Raw genomic sequence first — 13,412 nt, 5'->3', positions numbered from 1 at the left:
AACAACAACAACAACAACAACAACAACAACAACAACTGTTGAATAGATTTGCTAGACTTCTCCTAAACCTAAGGGTCAAACTACATATATTGTGAGACATCCTGCTGATTAAAAAAATAAATAAATAGTATTTTTTTAAGAAAGCAGTGTGGGGGAGGGCACTGGGGGAAAGTGTTTTAATGCTTTCCCCATATTCCTTTTTCCAACTGAAATGGATCTTCACCAAAGCTGCTCCATGGGGCAAAACATAGTTATTATATGGGTATCTTCAAAGGATAATCTGAATCACTGCTCTGGAGCAAAAGAAACTGATGAAAAAACTAAGGACAGAATCATGTATTGTGTGCTATGATGAAATATAACATTTCTGTAGCAAATGAAAAACGGCACAAGCTCACTGGAAGATCCCAATCTCAATCTGCAGGATGTCCAAGTAGGGCTGGAGAACTGTTGCCAGTCAATGTAGACAATACTGAGCTTAGAATAATAGAATTGCAGAGTTGGAAGGGACCCCCAAGGCTCATCTGGCCCAACCCCCTGCAATTCAGGAATCTTTTGCCCAACATGGGGCTGGAACCCAAGATGGTTCTAACTGGTTTATATGCATTCTTTGGCTGAACTGGTTTGTAGACCACAGCTGAAGTATCCCTGAAAGTGTTGTTAAAACAGGGAAAGACTTTAAGCATAAGAGCACAAGACAGGTCTTAATAAGCCAGTGACTAATATCTCGTTATTTAATTTCAAGCCTTTGAAACCCAAACAGAGGAAAAAGAAGCGATAATTGCTGTGCCGGGTGTAGAAGGAAGGACCTGCCACATTTCAAAGAACATGAAGGAACACTTGCGACAGCTTCGAATAGTTTCCATGCATTTTCTCCACTTCCTAGCAACGATTGTGAGAAATCAGATTTGGATTCGGATAACCATCTCATGCCAAGTCAGAGCGTTGGGGAAATGGTACCTTAGTGGTGTAAAGAGAAACTGCAGTGATATTATTTGTGTTAGAATGTTTTGATTCTGGTTTTCATTTTATTTTACATATTCTCTTCAGATTCTTTGCAATCTCATTATCCTCCTTTAGTGCATCTTCAACTCCCTTGCCATTCAAGGGTCCAACTGCCTCTCTAACCAGTCTCATGTTATTAGCATATTTAAAGATTATTAATTTTATGGCCTTAAATATTTTAGCAATGTGCTCCTCAAATTCTTTTTAGTATCATTTGCTGTCAGCTTGCATTTATTTTGCCTAGCGTTTCATTTTAATTTGGTCTGAAAACATTCATTGATCCTTAATCACAGGCTATAACCTGGGCAAAGATATTTACTGCTAGTGCCAGTGTTAAAAAACATATAATTGGGGGAAAGGGGCTCCTGTTATGTTCTCATTTACAAAACCAATAAAGGATTTTTTTTTTTAATAAATTTTTATTGGGTTTTCAAAATTTTTAAAGACAAACACACAAAAATACAACAAAAACAAAACAAGACAAGCATATTCTCAGGACCTTACTTTCCTAACCTTGTTCCCTGGACTCCCCCCCACCCCCCTTCTTACATCCCTATTCCCATAATTAGCTCAGCAAGTTCTAGCTTCTCCTCCTTAACCTATAGATTAATATTTTTGATATAACTCTTCCTAGTTAACCCCATTTTTCTTATCCCCATCTCTTATAAACATTTAGATTCTTTCCTAAGGTCGACCCAAATTCCCTTCCACAGATTTCATTTTTATATTAGATATAGGCCCTATTCACCCGACCCAAAATTCATAAACATTTTTACAATTCTGCTTTCCCCTCCCCCCCTCCCCAGGTACTAGTCCCTTCTCAAATAAAAGTCAGCAGTAGTTTTTAGCCTGGATTCCTCACGTCCGAGGCTTTCAAATCTCTTTCAGTTCCTCTCCGCCGGTTTTGTTGGAAATCCTTTATGTTGGTCGTCAGGTCTCGAAGCAGTTCAATCTCCGTCACTCCAGTTTTTCTTCCCACCAGGATGCTTGATAACAACTGCTGCCAAAAATCAACCAGTCTTTCATGTTCAACAGGGGAGCCCCAATCATATTTCTTATTTCCTTTAAGTTCCTGTATTCCAAATACTTTAGGGGCCCCCTCTTTCATCTTTAACATCCTTTGCAGGTTTATAATCCATGTACTCCAAGAGTCTTTTTCCTTGCACTCCACCATTGTAGGCTTTTTGTTGATATTTCCCATCTGTACTTTCTCCTCCAATTCTTGAGATATCACTTCTATTCCAGCTGCAGATTCCTTTCCTGTCAAGTCCTTAATGCATTCAGCAGAGTTACTTATTCCAGAGGTCAAGGTCATAAGTTGTTTATTCATAGTCAAGCTCTGCTCTTGCAATATTCCCACGAGAAAAAAACATCCTGTCTATCTGTGCCTGTAATTTTCCATCTGCAGCCATTGTAATACCTTAAGAATCCCCCTAGGGGGATTCTAGTTGTTTTGTAAACTTTTTCCAACAGTCCAAATCTTTTTTGTTTCTTTCTTTCAAATTTCCAACAACTTTGTTTCAATTTATAGCACTTTTAGTCCAGAGAGATATTAGTTAACAAACTTTTAACTGAAACTGTCCCTTTGACAGCTCTTTTGACAGCTGTCAAACTCCTTATTCCTCTTCAACAGGCTCAAACGCGGGACTCCCCCTGGTCCGGGGGGGGGGGGATTTCATCAAAAATTTCCAAAGTTCCACTCTCACTCTCCAGTACAACACTTCTTTTGTCAAATCGTGGAAGTTAGTTTCTTTTATATTAAACAGAATAACCTCTCCACCTTAGTTCTCCGTTCCTTGCTTAGAATTGTCTGTAAGTAAGGGGGGTGCGGACTTCCTTTTAGCACACACCCCGGTCGTCTCGAATTCACAGGAAAAGTTTCTTAAAGCCAAATTCCATCTACTCACGGGTAATTTTTTTCAGTCCAATTTTCAAGGAAGGAAGTCAGCGCTCTCCAGTCCTTGCTCGCGGCTTCGCTCCACCGAGGTAGCGATCGACTCTCAGCGCCACGCCACCCTCCGTACCCTCTCCGCAGCCTTTAAAAAGGCTCTTCGTGGGTCGGGGGGCGCTTAAGGCGCCCACCGAGTCTTCCCGTCCGCAGGCTTCAGCGCCTGCGGTTTCTAAGGGTCCCCGCGTCGCCGGCGCAGCAAGACCCATCCTCAGCGGAGCCGATTCCCTCCGCAGCTCGGAGGGAATCCGCCATTTCCTGATCGCGCCAACCCGGAAGTCTTTTACAAAACCAATAAAGGATATTTTTAAGTGTGCAGTTCTCTGGACACGCACACACTTATTTCAGTAAACAAACAATTGCTGTGGTTTAGTTTGCCCAGTGAAATTACCTCCTTATTTAAGCATGGTTAAATATGTTCCAGATGTCACCCATTTCAACATACTTACTATAGTTTTTAATGTTTTAACTGATCAGTTAACTGACTAAACTGTTCAATCTCTATTTGGAGAAAAGACCAGACAAGCTGTTTCTGAATTAAACTAATGTACAGCTCATGAAAATATTACTATGCTACTCTATGCTGGTTAAAGCCACTGAAATGAAAAACCATTTTTATGCGCTTCAAATTCATTTGAAAATCTTTACACAAAAAGAAGTAGAAAGGTCAGCAAAAAGCTTTCCTTCAAAATTCTGCATGACTGGAAGTCAGATAGCCCTGTAAGCCTGATTATAAAAACAGCTCTGAGCAGCCTATATTCAAACTGCTTGGATAGTCTAAAAACGGGTATACTGTATTATCCCAAGTTGTATTCACAATGGGACAGCTCAACATACGTAAAATCAGTCAGAGGTATGTAGAGAGTTCCTGTCAGGGTTCTGCACTTATTTTCAAATCATTTCCTTTGCTCCTGATGTGGGTGCCATTTTTGTAGCCAAAATGACAACACCTATGCATAAGAGGGAATTATTATCAGGCTTGGGGAAACCCTGAGGTTTGCAGAAGCATATCAAATCATTTAGAGAGGGAAAAATGGAAGGATCCTCAAAACAACCCAATGGGGACTGAGTCTACTCAATGGTGATAATAAACTGACTGGCTGTTGCTGAATAAAATGCAACTTGATGGATGCCTACATCATCACTGTCATCATCATTTCTATTTCCTTATTTATAGGCCACATCTGCAGCTTACATAATCATAAATGACATGCATTTAAAAGCAAGAACATGTAACATAACAAAGCAGTAGTAAGGTTCTACACTTAGGCAGGAATAACTAGCTGCACAAATATAAGATGGGGGACACCTGGCTTCCCAATAGTACATGTGAAAAGGATCTAAGAGTCTTAGTAGACCACAAGCTTAACATGAGTCAAGAGTGTGATGCAGCAGCAAAAAACCCCTAATGCTATTCTAGGCTGCTTCAACAGAAGTATAGTGTTCAGATCAAGGAAAGTGATAGCATTGCCCTATTCTGCTTTGGAATACTATTCCCACCTCGAATTCTGTGTCCAGTTCTGGGTGCCATAATTTAAGAAGGATATTAACAAGCTGGAAAATGTGCAGAGGAGAGTGATCAAGATGATCAAGAGTCTGGAAACTAAGGACTTGGGTATGTTGGGTATGTTTAGCTCAGAGGAGACTGAGAGGCAAGGCTGGTCCAAGACATTTTGGCTGGTCCAAGACAAAATGGTGCCACCCTCAGACAGGGAAGAAGGGATGCTTGAAGATCTACAGTAGGATCAAGAGTGAAGATCTACATCAGGAACAAGGGAAGGGAATCAGATCAACCTTACCCGATGGTTGAAGGGGGAATTAAAGGCTGTCATGGGGTGTGGGGGGTGGAAAGGGGCCCACTCTGAATCATGCTGGCCAGGTGTAGACCCCATGAAACCCCCAAGGGCAGCCCCCACCATTTCCTCCTATGGGGTGGGGGTGGGGGGAGAGACCAGCAGCACATCCTGTTCACCAAGAGGCCACAGTAGAGGCAGCATTTTAGGGGCTGATGCTGAGGCAGCGGATCTGGCCTCCAAGGAGTTCTCCACAGCCATTGCTGATACTGCAATAGTGGCGGAAGCAGCGGGCAATGCATTCCTTGGACGCCAGATCCTTTGCCCCTGTGGATCCTGCTGCCTGAAGCAGTCGCCTCACCTTGCCTCATGGGTCGGCTAGCCCTGCTGAGAGGTGATAAGATAGCCATGTTCAAATATCTGAGGGGTTGTCACATGGAAGACGGAGAACAAGCTTGTTTTATGCTGCTCCACATGGGAGGACCTGACACAATGGCCTCAAATTACAACACAGGTGATTCTAACTAAACATTAGGAAGATTTGGAACCCAATTTTCCCCAATTTACTGGATTATTTCCATATCAGGTAAACCAGAATTTTCAGGGGGGAAACATCAAGGCTGATGTTTGAGGGGAGTGTCACGTGGAGTACACAAATGAAATGGGAATGAAAACAACTGTAAATACTCAGTAAATTGGTGTGGACAAGGCCTCAGTGTGAGGTGAGTGTGAAACATACAAACTGCGTGCATTATGAGCTATGCTGAACACAGTGTTGGCATTAGATGTAAACTTTGGGAGCTTTTCTGTGTGGGGCAGAGGAATATAAAAATACCAATATATTAAAAAAAAACTTGTCATATTGGCTCAGCTTGCCTGGGCCAAACAGTTTTGTAGACTGAAAATAGGAGGGATAAACGCCCCCCCCTTCCTATTTACATGTAGGCTATGAGTCAAACAAACATTCTTTAAAGGTAGCTAGATTGTCTAAAAAGCTGAGATTCCCATAGCATTATTATTGTAGGCAGGGTGAGATAATAAAAGGTATTTAAAGCTCTATTATTTTCATTTCCTCATTTAATGAACACTGTAATGTAATAGACTATTATGTCAGAAAACTAAACCCCTTTCTTTTCTAGAATTAATTAGTGCCAAATATAGCTCTGTTGACTCTTAAGTTCCATTAATTCCAGTCCATGTTCTCACATGAATATGTTTTTATGAGAAAGCAAGCATATTTTTATATGTTTGTACACCAGTTTGTCCTTTGGTCACACTTGGTTTCCAGCGTGATTGCCTTCCTGTCCTACGGAAATGCACTGTAGCCGAAGTCATGTGTGACAAGAACTATGGTGTGGTAAAACGGGAAGCCCTGATCTCCTTACAGTGTTGACATATGTTGGTATTATTCTTATTATTTTAATTTATTACCTTTCTTTCACACTCAGATCCCAAGATGGGTTACAACAATTTAAAATAAAACATTAAAAATAATTTTAAAAACTTACAAAAAAGAAACATTAGATGCTTCCTAATGGCAACTCAATCAGGACGTGGGTGGCACTGTGGGTTAAACCACAGAGCCTAAGACTTGCCAATCAGATCAGCAGTTCGAATCCCCGCGATGGGGTGAGCTCCCGTTGCTCGGTCCCTGCTCCTGCCAACCTAGCAGTTCGAAAGCATGTCAAAGTGCAAGTAGATAAATAGGTACCGCTCCGGCGGGAAGGTAAACGGCGTTTCCGTGCGCTGCTCTGGTTTCCGTTTCCGTGCGCTGCTCTGGTTCACCAGAAGCGGCTTAGTCATGCTGGCCACATGACCCGGAAGCTGCACGCCGGCTCCCTCGGCCAATAAAGGAGATGAGCGCCGCAACCCCAGAGTCGGCCACGACTGGACCGAACGGTCAGGGGTCCCTTTACCTTTAATGGCAACTCCTGCAGCCAATAATTTGTGCCAGTGTATTGTTCTGCTTTCCTTTGGACCACATCTGCAAGGCGAAGGGGTGTGTGTGTCTTGTCTTGGACAGCCCAGGGCATTAATGCACACCACTCAGGCTTGAACGTTGGGGAGGTTACTTCGGTGCTGCTAATGCAGCAGTTTCACTTCAGCCCTTATCTCTCAAGACAGATGGATGTCAACAACAACACCACCACCAACAACAACATGCAGTCACAAAACATAAAGTGGGTCCTTGGGGGTGGAGTCATCAAGTGTGCCCCTCTGCTGATCTTAGCACCCAAGACAGTCTATGGTGAAGGAAGCGGTCTTTCAGATATTTGGGGTCTTTGTTGTTTAGGGCTTTAAACACTAATGCAAGTACTTTGAATTGGGCCTAGAATGCAACCCCCCAGTAGAAAATTAGGTGGTTTTTGAAGCCTCTTCCTCCTCCTTCTATTAATTCCCTACCTTTTCACCAAGGATCTCACATAATTCTTCCCCTCTCAGTTGGTTAGGTTCAGAGACAGTGACTGGGCCAAGGTCTCTTGGTAAGCTTTGTGGCTGAGTTGGGCTTTGAAACCTGGTTTCCCAGGTCCTAGTCCAACACTCTAACCACTGACTAATAAATCCACCCTACTTTCTTCTCAAATAACCGCTAGTATGTCCTGTTAAAGCCCAAACTACTTTGGATCCCGTGACTTGAAGAACCCCTCACTCCACCATCTGGTGCTTTCAGATTCCCTTTTCTGAATGCATCTTCCTTTCAGAGGTGAGATAAAACAAACTTTTGAGAAAGTTTTTTTTTTTTTTTTTTTACTCTGGTACCGCAGTCATGGAACAGCTTCCCCAGTGAGGTTCACCTGGTGTCATTATGTTTAGATTCATAGGTGCAGTACTTTCCATCAGAAGTATGCTTTATATATCAGAAGTATGGAAAACAGTGCTTTAGTGGATTGGCACTACACTACTGAGCCACTCCAGAACACTCTTCCCACCCTCACCTCCACCAGACAAGGACCAACAAGAATAGCCCATCTTTCCACAGAAATACCACTGCATTAGACTTTTTTCATTATATAAATCACATTTCTTTGAAGGTTGTGCATCCCACCTTTCCATTAATGTATATCAATAAACTTCTACATCTCTCATACCAGACTAAAATCTGACTGGGGATGGATTCAGTGGCCCATCCTTGTGGGTCTTCTTCTGGTTTTTGTTTTTTTTTAAACCACACCATCTTGCTCTGACATAAATGCATCTTTCCCTACCTCTGCCTCTCCATGAGGTTCTTATCTGCCCTCCTTTCTCCCCATTGCTGCCTCCGAAATACGTGAGGTTATCCCTTTGCCTGTGCTCTGAATTCACCATCCTTTGAAACTTGAATATTCGTGCAGTTACACTGCTATTATGGTGACATTGGGATCGTATTGCAGCCAGATATGCTAGATCAATTTTCAAACTAAAGCTCTTCAAGCTGTTTTAGGTTTTCATGCAGGGAACACAGACCAATACTTTTACAAAAAGTGAAGAGTGGTGTCTATTGCTTCCAAGTACATAGGGAATTAAAGCAGAGACATAAAATTGAATTGCAAATAATATTCCAATTTAATTGTTCCAAATATAAGCTAATATTTAAAATGGGTGCCAAATATATATCAGATGCTACTGTAAGCCCCATAATAAACATGATAGGTGGAACTATGTATCCCAGAATAATATAATGGCTCATAGAAATAAAACAGGTCACAGAAGGATTACTTAGAGTAGACAGCCATAAGGAAGCCAACACAGCAGCTTCACCTGTTTGTTTAGCACAGCTGAGGGGAACCTTTGACTTCCTAATGTTGCCCACCAGTCTCAGGAAGCATGGTGAATGGTCAGGAATGATGGGAGTTTAGTTCAGCAACATATGGAGGGCCAATGGCTCCCTATGTCTGGTTTAGCAGAACAGGATGGAGCCCAAACATTTCAACAAGTTTTACTTATAAGGAGGCAATGAGTTAAAGAGGAAAAAAACCCCACTCTCTACATTAATTTCCATCTGTATTCCCAAAGTTTTGGGCTTTCCCCAAATTGGACCTTGCATTCTCACTTATTCAGTAAAGTAAATTTGAATTCCAGAGTCCTTCATTTCCATTAACTAATGAATTTGTTACATTTGCCATGATTACAGATCTGTTCCTATGGGTTCCTGAACCAGCGAAACAGTCAGTATTGATTTAGTGGTGCCTGGATCCAGTCCTGTTCTGGAAGCTAGGGCTGGTAAGGAGGAGACATTCATAATATGTCCCATTTGCTTAATGCCATCGCCTACACAGACAGAAGTTTCATTTGAAATATGCTCTGGCTATGGCTTTCTGAAAAGAACTTTCTCTAAGTGATCAACAGCTGCCAAGAATGACAGTTCAATTTGGTATCAACTGCAACCATAGTCTTCAACAACTTCAATATTTTCAAGGCCTGAAGGACAACTCCAGGTCCAACTTTTAGGGCTAGATGAGATTTTAACAGTGCAATCCTATACACAGTATTGTTAAGTATGGCTTACTCTCAGCTATGTACAGTTACAGATAGGTAGCCGTGTTGGTCTGCCATAGTCAAAACAAAAAAATTCCTTCCAGTAGCACCTTAAAGACCAACTAAGTTAGTTCTTGGTATGAGCTTTCGTGTGCAAGCACACTTCTTCAGATACACTGAAACAGAAGTTGCCAGACCCTTCTATATAGTGAGAAGGTGGGGAGCTTAAAACCATGGAGAGACCTGGCCTGAACAAAGACATTGGATTCTTATCTCATTATACATGACAAAGCCATTTCTCACCTTCTCACCCCTTGCTTTTTCCTGTAAGACCTATTGCAGTCGTTAAGAGTCGTCAACAGGCTCTTCTCAGCTATCTGCCAATCACCCATTCCCACCACCCTTCTGAGTAATACCCCTCCCCACCTTCTCACTATATAGAAGGGTCTGGCAACTTCTGTTTCAGTGTATCTGAAGAAGTGTGCTTGCACACGAAAGCTCATACCAAGAACTAACTTAGTTGGTCTTTAAGGTGCTACTGGAAGGAATTTTTTTGTCTCAGCTATGTAGGCACTGAAAGCCTAAATCTCAACAGGAAGTGATTTGACCATGACAAGGGCCTGATGTCAACATCTCCACTTTCAGATCACCCTCGTCCTTGTAGTTGCGGAGCACAGATATGGAGAACAAAGGTGACAGATCATATAGAGTGCAGGTTTTAATTTCTCTCCCCCCCCCACTTCTTCTCACCAGCCTTACTTTATATTTGAATGGGCCAAACACATGTTTAACATGCACTGTTGGAGTCCAGCCTGGCCATGACTCTTGGGGGACTTCATCTGAGGAAGAGGAATGGGACTTTACCAAGACCTCCAGTGCCACCAGGGAGCTTGAAGAGCCCAATGCCATGGTTGAACAGTCTGACCAAGTCCCAAAGACACTTTGCCTGGACCCCCTGAGCATCATCAGCACCTGGACCCAGACTCTCCTTCTACATCCTCACCCCCCAGGAGCTGATAAGACATCAAGCTCAGAAGATCAGATGGCAGAGGAGTGCTTCGAGGGCCATCAGTGGGTTTCCCTACCAGGGGTCTACTTTAGAGGAGTGAGAAAGTAGAGAAGGTTCAGGTGTGCATTGAGAGCCAGCAGATGATCAGGAAGAGAGAAAGAGAGAGAGGAGCTGACTGCAAGGATATAAATCAGCCTTTCTTAGGCCTTTGCTGGGATAACATTGCTCAGTTGAATATTAATAGGATGTGACAACGGACTTCTGTTCCAGGGTTTGAAAGGCTAATGAAAGACACAAATACATTTACCCTGTACTTCTAGTTTGGTCCTTAATGAGCATAGGCTTCTGAACTTTCTCAGCAACTAATGTGCTTGTTTCCTTTTATGACTACCACACTGAGCAGTGTATCAGGCTCTGATTTTGACCTAGATGAGGTGCTGGACAGATAACTCAGATGAACCAGCAATACCAGAGGTTCATCTGGTATATCAACCCAGACTTCAACATCAGTTGGGTCCTCCATAGACACCATGTCCTGGACCTGCAACCCCATCTGAGAATCTAGTCCTTGGCATATGAGTACCTCCAACCCTAGAAACATCATGCTTGCCCATCAGTGCAGGTAACAAAGAAAGAAATTGACAGAGAGAAGGTGGAGTGCTAGCCTCCCATATGGATAGTCATCCATATGGATATATAAGCTTAAACTTTTGATGTGCAGTAGTAACTGAAAGGTAATATGAGGATGGACTTGTCCTAAATATTATGTTATATGGTGCTGGTGTACCAGATTATTAATGTAAGTACAGAAGATATACCAGATTACTTATATCTTATAGTTTTGAATAGATTTGGATATAATGTTTATTAATGATATTTATTTTTTAAAGCACCATAATTACATTCTTACAAATGATTTACATTTTCAAATCTTTTTGTTTTATAGAATGACATTTAAAAAAATCAGTCAGGTCAAGAAAAACAATTACTTTATTATTTCTTCAGAACTATCCCCCCCTTTTTTTGTTAAAGCTCCAAAGTACAAAACACATTTTGGCTGAAAATGTACTTCACATTCTTCATTATGGTGAGCCAGGAACAACTGAGTCATACACTTATGACAAATAAGCACCAAACAACCTAAATCCTTTGGTGAGGGAAACTGCATGTCAGATCTATGAATAAAACCTTGAAGTTTATATTTTCATTCTTAAACAGCCCCACAGTATTGCTATATTGAACATACAGTGATAAAAGGTATCCATAGTTCTATAATGGATTGCATAGAAGAAGCAACAGCTGCTTAGCTTTAGCACAGCTGCAGCATCAGGTGTTCCCCAGGCTTTCAGCTGGTCTGTATTTTGCCTTTGAGATAATACAGATTAAGCTTTTCTGGCCCAAGCTAAATACAAAAGAGGGAGCCAAAAAAGATTGGATAAAAGAGTTAATGAATTAAAATTGAAATCTTTACAGATTGACTGTACAAAGTATGTCAGGAATGGGGCACAGACAGAAGGAAGCTGCCAGGTATAGATTTAAAGGATGGCTGGTTACCTGGGACTGCAGTGAAGCATGGTATGCGGCCCGGCGTGGCCCAGTCCCATTGCATCATGTCACGACTCAAGTGGCTGCCTTGTAAGGTGTGAAAGCCCATTTGAATGGACCAATCAGAGTGTTGAAGGAGTGTGGCTATGGCAACAGACCTGGCTCCATTCAAGTCCGCCCAAATAATTTAAAAGGCAAGTCGTAGCAGAAGTTGGCTGCTCATATATTGTTGGATCCCTCACCCTCCCAGCCTGTTTCTGAATGGTCCTGCCCAAAGGAGGGTGGGTGAGGCAGCGTGCAGACCTTTCCATGGAATACTCAGTTGCTGTATTTGGGGCCAGGGATGATATTTTCCAGTAGACAAACTGGCTGGTTGGCAGGCTTTTGCCTACCTCATAGCAATTGTCACAACTTCGGGTGGATAAGGCATTGGGTTGCATCTTTAGCCTATTGGCTAAAGGAGATCTGGGAAGGGGTGTCTCTGGGAGTCCACACAGGGGAAGATGGGCCATAGCACCCTTCCAAGTGGCGGCCCTGAAGGGTTCACCCCAATTTAATGTACATAATAGATAGACTTGCTATTCAAGGTCAACCAAACCTCTGATCAACCAGCTGGTGAGCTGCTTGATACCTGATGCATTTCCAATGCCTTCACTTAAGCCTACTTACATCTGTAATCAATAAAGTCGTGGTCTATTTCAACCCCAAACTGATGTTATGAGTCTCATTTCTACCTTGGGCAGCCCCGCACCAGGGCTGCACGCTTCCTGTGCTTGGCCCCACAAGGGCAAAACCCTGTTATTTTGAGAAATTTGCTCAGTGAGTTGCTGCTAATCTGTGATAGTGTTTTCTCAGAAGAATCCTTGTAGTTTCCCAGTGATATTTGTCATTGGGCTATAATAAACAGTGTATAGTATTGGCAGATTAAGATGCTGTGAACTTGAGAGTATGGGCTGACTTGCGTGTAAACCATGGTCCACCGCAAAGTGCATGAGCTAGAACAAGCCTGAGCTCAGCACTTCTGTGCAGCTTGGAGAAAAATGTTTGCAGTACAGTATTTAATTTCACTTTCTATGAATTTTGGTAAGAAGCATAGATCATAGTCTAAAATAAACTCTGGTCATTTTCTAAACAACCTAGCTTCAAACCATAGATTATGAAGCTGGCTTATTTAATTAAGAAGCTATCTAAAATGATAAATATATATTTTTTGCTCTGAATATTTCTCACCTTTCTTGTCTGTAAATACAACAGTGTTTGTCCTCTTCTTTTCTCTTTGCATTGGCTTATCGTGTTCATTTAAAAATGCTTTAAAAAAAACACTTCTTAGCGCTTGCATTTCGTTGCCTCTATTTCTCAGTATACATTGCTTTCCTCTAGTAGAAATCTCTTAGACAGACCAAAGGTTACACCTGCTGTCTCACATTTAGATTGTAATTGGAGGGGCACCATTTTCTTGTGGTTAACTCTGTTTCATAGCACCCTGTTTTGATTTGTTTTAGGCACTTTAGAAATAATAAATACTATGTTAAATTATGGGCTGGATCCAGATCCAGTCATACTGAGAGCAGAGGAGATTAACAGGACTAACATCAGAATGCCAAACAACAATCTGCCACAATCTTTTCAGTTACCTATTCTTCCACATATTGAGGTT

General features: G+C 42.0%; 1 protein-coding gene and 1 long non-coding RNA gene across 2 annotated transcripts in view; one reads left to right on the top strand and one right to left on the bottom strand.

Annotated features, from left to right (window-relative positions):
• RNF180 (ring finger protein 180) overlaps positions 1-13,412 on the bottom strand; it is a 334,052-nt gene that overhangs the window by 26,108 nt on the left and 294,532 nt on the right. The window lies entirely within an intron of this gene.
• Positions 6,710-11,931, top strand: LOC308458526. Its single transcript, XR_013977520.1, has 2 exons — positions 6,710-9,221; positions 9,747-11,931. It is a non-coding gene; the product is annotated as an uncharacterized lncRNA (long non-coding RNA).

This window comes from Podarcis pityusensis, assembly GCF_964106645.2.
Source record: "Podarcis pityusensis genome assembly, chromosome: 11".
NCBI lineage: Eukaryota > Metazoa > Chordata > Lepidosauria > Squamata > Lacertidae > Podarcis > Podarcis pityusensis.
Note: the sequence above shows the minus strand (reverse complement) of the source record. Positions and strands in the feature narration are given on the sequence as shown.